Genomic DNA, 13,784 nt, shown 5'->3' with positions numbered 1-13,784 from the left:
ATGGGCGAGGAGAAGGGAGCACACCAGCCCGCTAAGGGGCTGGGCACCCCCCTCACCGCAACCCACACCACCAGGAGAGATGCTGCGCCCCTAGGGTTGCCTCCCCCTTTCTTGTGGGACAAGGCACTTGAGGGGCACCCAAACCCTAGGCGCCTCCATATGGTGACCGCACCCCCGGGGAAACCCTAGGGCACCCCTCCTCCCTTCCCCCTATATATAAAGGGGTAGAGGGAGGGCAGCCATCTATGCCACAACGTTGTGATATGTCTCCATCGTATCTATAATTTTTGATTGTTTCATGCCAACGTTATACAACTTTTACATACTTTTGGCAACTTTTTATATGATTTATTGGACTAACCTATTGATCCAGTACCCAGTGCCAGTTCCTATTTTTTGCATGTTTTTTGTATCACAGAAAGTACATATCAAACGAAATCCCAATGCAATAAAATTTTACTGAGAATTATTTTGGAATATATGTGATTTTTGGGAGTTGGAATCACCGCAAACAGAGGCCCACACAGCCCACAAGACACCAGGGCGCGCCAGAGGCCCCTGGCGCTTGGTGGTGGGTTGTGCCCTCCTCGGACGTCGGTTGGAGCTCTACTTCGGGCGCAAGGAAGCTTATATCCGAAAAAATTTGTGTTAAAATCTCAGTGCAATCGGAGTTACGGATCTCCCAGAATATAAGAAATGGTTTTCGGCCAGATCAGGGGAGCGCGAAACTGAAGAGAATAGAGAGGGAGATCCAGTCTTGGAGGGGCTCCCGCGCCTCCGTCGCCATGGAGACCATGGACCAGAGAGGAAACTCTCCTCCCATCTAGGGGGAGGCCAAGGAAGAAGAATAAGAAGGAGGGGAGCTCTCTCCTCCTCTCTCCCGGTGGCGCCGGAGTGCCGCCGGGGCTAGGATCATGACGGCGATCTACATCAACAATCTTGCTACCATCAACACCAACTTTCTCCCCCTCTATGCAGAGGTGTAACACCCCTTATCCCCGCTGTAATCTCTACTTAAACATGGTGCTCAACTCCATATATTATTTCCCAATGATCTACGGTTATCCTATGATGTTTGAGTCGATCTGTTTTGTCCTATGGGTTAATCATGATCTTGGTTGGTATGCTTGTATATTTCATTTATGGTGCTATCCTACGGTGCCCTTCGTCTCGTGCAAACGTGAGGGCCCCCCGTTGTAGGGTGTTGCAATATGTTCATGGTTTAGTTATTGTCAGTGTTCCGGGGGTGACAACAGCCTAAAGCGGATAAGTGGGTTATGGCGTATGGGAGTAAAGGGGACTTGATACTTAGTGCTATGGTTGGGTTTCGCGACCTTAATGATCTTTAGTAGTTGTGGATGCTTGCTACAGTTCCAATCATAAGTGCATATGATCCAAGTAGAGAAAGTATGTTAGCTCATGCCTCTCCCTCATATAAAATTGCAAGAATGATTACCAGTACTTGTTATCGATTGCCTAGGGACAAATGACTTTCTTGTTGACAAAAGCTATCTACTCTTATTATCTCACAATTTATTCATAGTTTTATTCTGGCAAAGTACTCGTAGTTTTATTCTTGCAAAATAGTTTCATACTTGTTCTAGGTAAAGCAAACGCCAAGTGTGCGTAGAGTTGTATCGGTGGTCGATAGAACTCGAGGGAATATTTGTTCTACCTTTAGCTCCTCTTTGGGTTCAACACTCTTATTTGTCAAAGAAGGCTACAAATGATCCCCTATACTTGTAGGTTATCAGGACCTTTTTCTGGCGCCGTTACCGGGGAGCAATAGCGTGGGGTGTATATTCTTGTGAGTGGTTGTTTGCTTTATCACTAAGAAGTTTTTATTTTCTGTTCTAAGTTGTTCTCTATCTTTAGTTATGGATATGGAACACGAAACACCAAAAAAATTAGTGGTACTTGCTACTCATGGAGGTGGGGAACCTCCTAAAACCCTCGATGCTTGTTATGTGAAAAATATTATGCACTACTTTGATAATCTTGAGAAAACCCCATTCAACTTGATAATGGGAGTAACATTGGATCAACGTTAATACTTTAGGGATTATCGCTTGACACAAAAAGGGAAACTTTTATGGGATCAAATTTATATGTTGCGTTGGTATGCTTGGGATCTATGCTTGATACATGATTATACTTGTTGCTCCACATCTTCCCTTTTCATGCAAATTTAATTATAATGAAACTTTGGCTTCTTATGCTAATGGTATATATGATTACTATGATGTGGGACGAATAGAAGAATTTGTTGCTTTTAAAGGTGCTTATGAAATTGAATCATTGTTTAAGAAGTTTGAAGATTTTGATGATTCAGTTTATAGACTTGAAAATTTTGTTATCCTTTAATATTGCTATGATAATTATAAATACAATTCCAATATTGATGTATTTATTGAGAATAACTCTGATGTCCAAGAAGGGACTAACATTTTGTAGGAGTCTATGGAAGAAGAAAATGATGAAACTGTGAGTTCATTGGATGAAAAAGATAAGGAGGAGAGCGAAGAACAAAAGGAGGAAGAGCGGATTGATCACCCGTGCCCACCTTCTAATGAGAGTAACTCTTTATCCCATACATTGTTTAATGCCCCTTCATTCTTATCGAAGGATGATTGCTATGATAAATGCTATGATCCCATTGATTCTTTTGAAATATCCCTTTTTGATGAACTTGATGCTTGTGGCCATGATGCCAATATGAATTATCTTATGGAGATGAACTTACTATAGTTCCTTATATCAAGAATGAAATTGTTGCTATTGCACCCACACATGATAGTCCTATTATCTTTTTGAATTCTCCAAACTACACTATATTGGAGAAGTTTGCACTTATTAAGGATTACATTGATAGGTTGCGTTCTACCACTACACATGATAATTTTGATGAATGTAATATGCATGTGCTTTCTACTCCTACTTGCAATTATTATGAGAGAGGAACTACATCTCCGCCTCTCTATGTTTCCAACACGATAAAATTGCAAGAAACTGCTTATGCTATGTATTGGCCTTTTCTTGATGTCCATGAATTGTTCTTGTATGACATGCCGATGCATAGGAAGAGAGTTAGACTTCATCATTGCATGATATATGTTGCTTTTTGCTCACTACTAAATGCCAAATCATTCTTAATTAAAATTGGCTTTGATATACCTTTGGATCCGGGTGGATCCATTACTTAAGCACTTTATGCCTAGTTTAATGGCTTTAAAGAAAGCACTGCCGGGGAGACAACCCGGATGTTTTAGAGAGTCATTTATTTCTGTTGAGTGCTTTTATAAAGTTTAAAAACAAAAAAATATAGAGGGGAACTTAAAACTTCACAAAAAGAAAAGTGAAAGTGAGAGGGGCGAGCATTGTGAAAGTGGGAGCTAGCCTTGAACTTTGTTCATGCCCATGGAAACTTTGAGAATCTTGAATTATAAAAAAAATCACCAAAAATAACTATCCCCTTGTACAAATCCATTATATTATAAAAATAATGTGCCAAGATTTTCCTTTAGGATGTTCAGATTGCTTGTTGGTATGTGCGATGCAGAAACAGAAACTTTGGCTATAGTGCGCGATTTTACATTTTTTACTGGAACATCGATAGCTTCTGAATTTTTTGCACAGTCTTGCTATACAATTTTTTTTATTTTTCATAATTTTTCTCAGAACTTTTGGAGTACCAAAAGTATGGTGGATGTTCAGATTACTACAGACTGTCCTGTTAAGACAGATTCTGTTTTTGATGCATTGTTTTGCTTGTTTTGATGAAACTATCGATTCTATTAGTGGAATAAGCCATGAAAAAGTTAAATTACAGTAGCTAAAATGCAAAAATAAAATATGAATTGTTTTGCAACAATACTTAGAGTAGTGATTTGCTTTATTATAATAATGGATCTTACTGAGCTTTCTGTTGAGTTATGTGTGGATGTAGTGATCAATGATCGAGGAGGTCTCTATATGAGGAGAAGGAGGAGAGGCAAGAACTCAAGCTTGGGGATGCCCAAGGCACCCCAAGTAAATATTCAAGGAGACTCAAGCGTCTAATAGATATGTGTATGGTATGCCCCGGAAGGCATCCCATCTTTCTTCAACAAGTATCGGTATGTTTTCGTTCTTGTTTCGTTCATGTGATATGTGTAAATCTTGGAGCATCTTTTGCGTTTAGTTTTAATTTTTATTTTATGCACCATGATGGTATGAGATAGTCCATGGTTTATTTATAGAATGATCATTGCAGTTCACTTATATCTTTTGAGTATGGCTTTATAGAATGCTTCATGTGCTTCACTTATATCATTTGAAGTTTGGATTGCCTGTTTCTCTTCACATAGAAAACTGTTCTTTGTAGAATGCTCTTTTGCTTCACTTATATTTATTAGAGCATGGTCTTTTGTAGAAAGAATTAAACTCTCATGCTTCACTTAGATCCATTTAGAGAGTCAACACGAATTGGTCAATTGCATGGTTAGTCATAAAATCCTACATAAAACTTATGGATCACTGAATATGATATGTTTGATTCCTTGCAATAGTTTTGCGATACAGAGATGATAATATGTGGTAGGTATTAGTAAGCGGTTGTGGTTAGCAGGATTATTGGTGTTAAGGTTTGTGATTCCCTAAGCATGCACGTATAGTCTCTCGTTATGCTATGAAGTTGGAGCATGATTTATTATTGATTGTCTTCCTTATGAGTGGCGGTCGGGGACGTGCGATGGTCTTTTCCTACCAATCTATCCCCCTAGGGGCATGCGTAGTAGTACTTTGCTTTGAGGGCTAATAAACTTTTGCAATAACTATATGAATTCTTTATGACTAATGTGAGTCCATGGATTATACGCACTCTTACCTTTCCGCAATTTGCTTGCCTCTACGGTAACGTGCATTGCCCTTTCTCACATCGAGACATGGTGCAAACTTCGCATGTGCATCCAAACCCCGTGATATGATACGCTCTATCACACATAAGCCTTATTATATCTTCCTCAAAACAGCCACCATACCTACCTATTATGGCTTTTCCATGGCCATTCCGAGATATATTGCCATGCAACTTCCACCGCTTCCGTTTGATGACTTGAGCATTTATTGTCATATTGCTATGCATGATCATATAGCTGACATAGTAGTTGTGGCTCAGCCACCGTTCATCATTTTTCATACATGTTACGCTAGATCATTGCACATCCTGGTACATGCCAGAGGCATTCATATAGAATCATACTTTGTCATAGGTATCGAGTTGTAATTTTTATTTCTTTTGAGTCATAAGTAAATAGAAGTGTGATGATCATCATTATTCATTTTTAGAGTAGTGACCCAATGAGGAAAGGATGATGGAGACTATGATTCCCCAACAAGTCGGGATGAGACTTCGGACAATGAGAGAAAAAAATAAATATAAAAAAGAAAAAAGAAAAGAAAAAGAAAAAATAAACAAAGAGAGAAGGGGCATTGTTAGTATCCTTTACCACACTTGTGCTTCAAAGTAGCACCATGTTTTTCATATGGAGAGTCTCCTATGTTGTCACTTTCATGATTTAGTGGGAATTTTTCATTATAGTATTAGATGCACACCCACTTAGTTTTCATATGGAGCTTTCATACACGTATAGCTCTTAGTGCATTCTTTGCATGGAAATCCCTACTCCTCGTATTGATATCAATTGATGGGCATCTCCATAGCCCGTTGGTTAGCCGCATCGATGTGAGACTTTCTTACTTTTTGTCTTCTTTATATTTACCCCTATCATCATACTCTTTCACCCATAGTGCTATATCCATGGCTTGCGCTCAGGTATTGCGTGAGAGTTGAAAAAGTTGAAGCGCGTTAAAAAGTATGAACCAATTGCTCGGCTTGTCATCGGGGTTCTGCATGACAAATACTTTGTGTTAAGAAGATAGAGCATGACAAGACTATATGATTTTATAGGGATAGCTTTCTTTAGCGTTGATATTTCAAAAGACATGATTGTTTGTTGGGATGCCTGAGTATTGATGTCTTGATGTCAAATTATAAACTATTGCTTTGAATCACTTATGTCTTAATATTCATGCCATGATTAGATATATGATCGAGTTTATGCCAGGTAGCATTCCACATCAAAAATTATCTTTTTTTTATCATTTACCTGCTCGAGGACGAGCATGAATTAAGCTTGGGGATGCTGATACGTCTCCGTCATATCTACATTTTTGATTGTTTCATGCCAATATTATACAAATTTTACATACTTTTGGCAATTTTTATATGATTTATTGGACTAACCTATTGATCCAGTGCCCCGTGCCAGTTCCTGTTTTCTGCATGTTTTTTGTATTGCAGAAAATCCATATAAAACAAAGTCCAAATGCAATAAAATTTTACGGAGAATTATTTTGGAATATATGTGATTTTTGGGATTTGGGATCACCGCAAACGGAGGCCCATATATCCCACAAGACACCAAGGCGTGCCAGAGGCCCCTGGGTGTGGTGGTGGATTGTGCCCTCCTCAAACGTAGGATGGAGCTCTACTTCGGGCGCAAGGTAGCTTATATCTAGAAAAAAAACCGTGTTAAAATCTCAGCGCAATTGGAGTTACGGATCTCCCGGAATATAAGAAACGGTTTTCGGCCAGATCAGGGGAGCGCAAAACAGAAGAGAACAGAGAGGGAGATCCAATCTCGGAGGGGCTCTCACCCCTCCGCCGCCATGGAGACCATGGACCAGAGGGGATACTCTCCTCCCATCTAGGGGGAGGCCATGGAAGAAGAAGAAGGAAGGGGTCTCTCTCCCCCTCTCTCCCGGTGGCACCGGAGTGCCTCCGGGGCTAGGATCGTGACGACGATCTACATTAACAATCTTGCTACCGTCAACACCAACTTTCTCCCCCTCTATGAAGTGGTGTAACACCCCTTCTCCCCGCTGTAATCTCTACTTAAACATGGTGCTCAACTCCATATATTATTTCCCAATGATCTATGGTTATCCTATGATGTTTGAGTAGATCCGTTTTGTCCAATGGGTTAATCATGATCTTGGTTGGTATGATTGTATATTTTATTTATGGTGCTATCCTACGGTGCCCTCTGTCTCGCGCAAACGTGAGGGCCCCCGCTGTAGGGTGTTACAATATGTTCATGGTTTGCTTATTGTCAGTGTTGCGGGGGTGACAACAGCCTAAACGCGGATAAGTGGGTTATTGCGTCTCGGAGTAAAGAGGATTTGATACTTAATGCTATGGTTGGGTTTCATGACCTTAATGATCTTAAGTAGTTGCGAATGCTTGCTAGAGTTCCAATCATAAGTGCATATGATCCAAGTAGAGAAAGTATGTTAGCTCATGCCTCTCCCTCATATAAAATTGCAAGAATGATTACCGGTACTTGTTATCAATTGCCTAGGGACAAATGACTTTCTTGTTGATAGAAGCTATCTACTTTTATTATCTCACAATTTATTCATAGTTTTCTTCTCGCAAAGTACTCATAGTGTTATTCTTGCAAAATAGTTTCATACTTGTTCTAGGTAAAGCAAACGTCAAGTGTGCCTAGAGTTGTATCGGTGGTCGATAGAACTTGAGGGAATATTTGTTCTACCTTTAGCTCCTCGTTGGGTTCGACACTCTTATTTATCGACGAAGGCTACAAATGATCCCCTATACTTGTTGGATATCACGCTGCCCTCCCTCTCCCTCGTAGTTCACCTCTCCCTCCATGTAGCTTAGAGAAGCTCTACTGAGATTGCTCCACCAACGTCACCACCACGCCGCCGTGCTGCCGGAGGACTCAAGCTACTACTTCACCATCGCTCGCTGGATCGAGGAGGTGAAGGCATCATCAAGCCGTACATGTGTTGAACACGGAAGTGACGTCCATTCGGCGCGTGGATCGGGAGTTCGTGGACGGATCGTGATTGGTTTGCGAAGACGTTCGACTACATCAACCTCATTTCTTAACGCCTCCGCTTAGCAATCTAGAAGGGTATGTAAATGCAATCTCTCCTCTCATAGATGTTCATCTCCTAGATTGATCTTGGTGAGGGTAGGAATTTTTTTGCTTCCCATGCAACGTTCCCCAACAGTGGTATCAGAGCCAGGTCTTGTGTAGATGACATCATGAGTAGAACACAAAGGAGTTTGTGGGCACTGATATTTAGATTGCTTTCTTCCTTGGTCTTATTTTGATTCAGAAGTATTGTGAGATGAAGCGGCCCAGACCAACTTTACATGTCCTCGTAAATGAGATCGGTTCCATCGACTGACATGCAACTTGCTTGCATAAAGATAACTGGCGGGTGTCTGTTTGTCCCACCTTAGTTGAATCGGATTCGACAAAGGCAGTCCTTGTGGAAGGTTAAATAGCAACTTGCATATCACCGTTGTGGCTTTGTGTAGGTAAGAGTAGTTATTCCTAGATACCCATAGCAGCCACGTAAAACACGCAACAACAATTAGAGGATGTCTAACTTGTTTTTGTAGGGTATGTTGTGATATGATACGACCAAAGACATGGTGAGATATATCTGATGTATGAGATGATCATGTTTTGTATAGTTTATCATGACTTGCGTGTCGATGAATACGGCAACCGATAGCAGCCATAGGGTTGTCTTTAATTATTGTATGACATGCGTGTCAATCATTATGCACTATGTAATCAGGGCCGGTCCTGAGATTTCAGGGGCCCGGGGCGAAAGCAAAACTTAGGGCCCCTTAATATCATTCTAATATTCTTCGATAATACAAGAGCACAAACGATATTCGAAAAGGAGAATTAGAGACATGTCTTCCTCGACATTATTTCGTTTGGACGCTCGATGTGGTGCATTATTCTCTAGGAGACTCACCTCTCAAGGTGTATCCGAAAAGATCACCCTGGAGATCAAGCGTTCGTTATAAGCACTCAGGCATGGGATGATCGCAAGGGACATCAGGCCAGTTCTCAGTTATCATCAAGTACGCCAAATTGCGATCGCATGCGCTAGCAGTGAGCAAGTCATTTTTTGTATGACATACTCGATGGGACCAAGATAAATATATGTGATAATTTTGTTATAATCCACCAGATAACGACTACAATCAGCCTATATGAACATATTTAGGCAAAATATGATATGAAAGCTATAGTAGAATAAAGGGGAATCAACTATCAATTTATACCTTGAATCAAACTTCCAGAAAATGGCACTTTGGAAATGGCACTTGAATCAAACTTTAAAAAATACGCCAACAAACCGGATCAGTCAGCCCCTCGGAAAAACAAAAATGGATCAGTCAACCCATATGCATCAAACAAAACAGCAAAAGAAGACGTCCACCAAGCCAGTATTGGCCCAACCTACGACGACCATCACCAGACTTAACCATCACCATTCCATTGCTAAAGAAAGAAAGGCCCAATGCCCAGTTTGCTAACAAAAAGAAAACGATTCGGCCTTCTTCCTCCTAGCGACATAGACGGATAGGCTATGTGGTGCTCTAATGGCGATCCGGACAAGGGTGATGCCTGCTTGAGGCCACACATACCTGGAAAGGAGGCCCCTCAGATTTGGGGGCCCGGGGAGGCCGCCCCTCTCGCCCCCATCAGGGACAGCCCTGTATGTAATGCTTTACTTTATCGCTAAACGGTAGCAATAGTAGTAGAAGCATGGTTGGTGTGACAACCCTGATGGAGGCATGATGATGGAGATCATGGTGTCATGCCGATGACGATGGAGATCATGTCGGTGCTTTCAAGATGGAGATCAAAAGCACAAGATGATGGCCATATCATGTCACTTATGATTTGCATGTGATGTTAATCCTTTTATGCATGTTATTCTGCTTAGGATGACGGTAGCATTATAAAGTGGTCCCTGTCGGTGTTTTGGGAACAGGGGTACCCAGACTTGCCTGCCTGCGGCCCATGGTGTGGCTCTATCGACGGCCTGGAATGGCCCACCTTCGGTATCAACAACTCAAGACCCTCGCAAGGGGCCAAGCCTCGCGAGGCGGATGACACCAAGACCTCCAAAAGGAGCAGCCTCCTCAGGCTGGCTCCTGAGGAGAGGAGACTCGTATGCAAGTCTAACCTCGTGAGGCTCAGGTGATGTGAGCCGTGACGACCAAGGCCAGGCGGGTGCCAGCGGGCGCAGAGCAGCAGTTTCCTCTTCGGTGCTAAGGAGGCAAGTGCAAGCGTGGAGTCCAGAGGAATCAACTAAAGGTTTTCGTTCCGGTGCAACAAGACCAAGACCGCCAAGACGGCAGGACGGAGGTCATCGCCGAGCCCACCTCGGCGTCATGACGAGGAGCTTTGCAGGTGAAGACTAATTTTGTTAGGATAACATGTACTAGTTGTCTCCCTTCAAATTTGGCCGTTGTGGGATCCCTTCCTGCCTTCATTTGGGAAGAGGGCCAAGGCCACTATAAATAGGACCTAGCTGCCACCATAGAGCAGAGACCGGATCGAATCCATTCCGTCCTCACCAGCTCACCAGCTCTCTCGAGCACAATAACACACCTCCTCCCGAGGTTGTTCTCCCACTGTACTAGTTCACCCTCAGCCCCTCGAGGCTAATCCACCATGAAGCAGGAGTAGGGTTTTACACCGTAAGGTGGCCTGAACCTGGGTAAACTGTTGTGTCCCGTTTCCTTCCGGTTCATCGAGCTAGGCTGTGAGATTAGCGAGTAGGCAGACTGGGGAGGTTCAGTTCTTCGCACGCACCCCTGAGTTTGAACCTCTCAAGGGTCTGCGGAACCCAAAATCCGACAGTCCCTCACTAAAATTTCAAGATAAATTTATGTTCTCCCCAGCTGTGCATCGTTGCGAAAGTTCATCGTTTTGAATTCCCACCTCTCTGTTCGCTCCGCTCTGCTGTTCAACGCTCATGGCAAGCCATGCTCCTTAGAATGGACTGACATGTGCTTTCGAGGGAGCCGAGGGCCTCCGAGCTTTCACCCCCGCCCTGTGGCGGGTGCAGTGGCCGCCCAAGTTCAGGCTGGATCTGCCACCTCGATACGACGACGCGGCGGACCCGGCAGCAGTTCTCCAAGCATATGAGGAGGCTGTTCATGCAGCCTATGACGACAAGAAGGTCATGGCGAACTAGCTCCCCATGGCCCTAGCAGGCATGCCGCGTGCCTGGCTTCTCAGCTTGCCAGGGTCTTCAGTGGCCTCCTGGGAGGAGTTGCGCGGCCTCTTCATCGCACGCTTCGCGGTATCGCCCCCCCCCCCCACGCAGTCGCAACCCTCCTGGGCGGTCCGCAGGCGCCACCCACGGATTGCCACATCAAGCAATTCTTCCGCCAGGTGGGTGCCACTCGCGTGCAGCGGGCAGCTCCATCGGACTAGGCGGCGCCCAAGGTCAACCTCACCTTCAACTCGAGGGACCACCCCACGACCACCGCGGGAGCTGGCGCACTCCCGATGCTCTGCACCCCCACCATCTGCAATGTAGCGGTCAGCAAGACCCTCATCGATGGTGGAGCCGGCCTCAATGTGCTCTCGGTGGAAGCATTCGGCTTGCTTCATATACCCCACGGCCGGCTCCGCCCCACCAAGCCTTTCTCCGGCGTCGTCGAGGGGTCCACATGCCCCCCGTGGTAGATCCACCTCCCCGCCACCTTCGACACCGGCGACAACTACCGCACTGAGCCTATCGACTTCGACATTGCCCGCATCAGCCTCCCGTACAATGCCATTCTTGGGTACCCCGCCCTGGCCAAGTTCATGGCGGCAACTCCCCTGCCTACAATCGCATGAAGATTGTAGGCAAGCAGCGGCGTCCTCACCGTGGCAGGGGACACAAAGGAGGCATTGTTGGCCCTCAAGCTCACCTTTAGGGCCGCGGCGGCCGCGCGGTCAAGTGAGGAAGGAGCCCCGGAGGCTCCGGGGTCTATGCCAACAAAGAAGAAGCAGTTGTTCTCTCAAGATCGTGCCGAGACGAAGTAGGTGCTAGTCGATGAAGACGGGGCATCAGGCGCCACCTTCACCATAGGCGCCGACCTCACTCCAGATCAAGAAGAGGCGTTGGTCAGCTTCTTGCGCATGAACAAGGATGTGTTCGCATGGGAACCCAAGGACCTGGTTGGAATCCTGAGGGAATAATCGAGCATCACCTAAGGGTGTGCACCAATGTACGCCCAGTGAAGCAGAAGGCATGGCGGCAGTCCACAGAGAAGTAGTCGTTCATCATCTAAGAGACCCGCAAGCTGCAGGAGGCTGGTGTCATTCGGGAGGTGCGGTACCCGGAGTGGCTGGCAAACCCGGTTATCGTCCCCAAGAAAGGCGGCAAGGAGCGCATGTGCGTCGATTTCACCAACCTCAACAAGGCTTTCCCTCAAGACCCCTTCCCACTTTTGCGCATTGATCAAATCACCGATTCCACCGCCGAGTGCAACCTGCTATGCTTCCTGGATGCCTTCTCGGGCTACCAACAAATCAGGATGGCGGTGGAGGATGTTGAGAAGGCGGCCTTCTTGACCCCATGCGGGTTATACTGCTACACCTGCATGCCGTTCGGGCTGCACAATGCTGGAGAAACCTTCCAGCGGCCGATGCACGTTACTCTGGGCCGGCAGCTCGGGAGGAACGCCAAGGCATACGTCAACGACATAGTAGTGAAGTCTCAGGAGGCGAGGGCCCTTATCAAAGACCTGGAGGAAACATTTGCTAGTCTGTGCCAGGTGGATCCTCTACTCAATCCAGAGAAATGTGTGTTTGGAGTCCCCTCCGGCAAGCTGCTAGGCTTTCTGGTGTCACACAGGGGGTTCGAAGCCAACCCGAAGAAGGTCAAGGAAATAGAAAGGATGAGCCCGCCACAAACCCTCAAGGAGATCCAGAAGGTGGCGGGATGTGTGACCTCGCCGGGGCGCTTCATCTCCAAGTTGGGAGAATGCACCCTCCCATTCTTCAAGCTGATGAAAAAGAAAGGACCATTCGAGTGGACTCCGGAGGCTGACGCGACATTCAAGACTTCAAAAAGTACCTCACCAGCCTGCCGGTGATGGTAGCACCGCATCCCCTTGAGCCCTTGCTGCTCTACCTGGCCGCCACGCCTCACGCTGCCAGCGCAGCGTTGGTGGCGGTCCAGGAGGAGTGCCTGGCCAAGGGCTCGTGGAGCAGCACCCCGCACCCGATCGAGACGCAGCAGCTTCAGGACGACGCTCTTGAGGTCTCGTCAGCCCCAACAGATGACTAAGTTCCTGAAGGCGGTGCTCCTGAGGCCTCGGCTGCCCCTATGAACGACCAACCTCCTGAGGCCACCCAGTCTCAGGAGGTACAAGACCCCACCGACACTTCCGCCCTCGTCGAGCACCCGATGTACTTCATCAGCACGGTGTTGCGCGATGCACAGGCATGCTATCCCATGCCACAGAAGCTCTTGCTCACGCTCCTCGTTGCCTCCCGTAAGCTGCGGCACTACTTCCATGGCCACCCCATCAAACTTGTCTCGGCTTACCCACTGGCGAGAGTGCTCCGGAGCCCCAATGCTGCGGGAAGGGTTGCAGAGTGGAACATCGAGCTGCAAGCGTTCCAGCTGGAGTTCAGCACCACTAGAGTCATCAAGGGTGCGGCCCTCGCAGATTTCGTGGCCGAGTGGACTGATGACCCCAACCGTGAAGTGTGCGAGGACCGATCTCTCCTGCCCGAAGACGAGGCACCAGATGGATGGGTCATGTACTTCGACGGCGCATTCATGCGCCAGGGCGCCGGGGCTGGAGCAGTGCTCATTTCGCCCACCAAGGACAAGCTCTACTACGCCATGCAGCTCTGCTTCCAGCAGGGAGAGAATGTCTCCAACGACAT

The sequence above is a fragment of the Triticum dicoccoides genome, chromosome 2A, assembly GCF_002162155.2.
Source record: "Triticum dicoccoides isolate Atlit2015 ecotype Zavitan chromosome 2A, WEW_v2.0, whole genome shotgun sequence".
NCBI classification, from domain to species: Eukaryota; Viridiplantae; Streptophyta; class Magnoliopsida; order Poales; family Poaceae; genus Triticum; species Triticum dicoccoides.
This window is presented reverse-complemented; position numbering follows the sequence as displayed.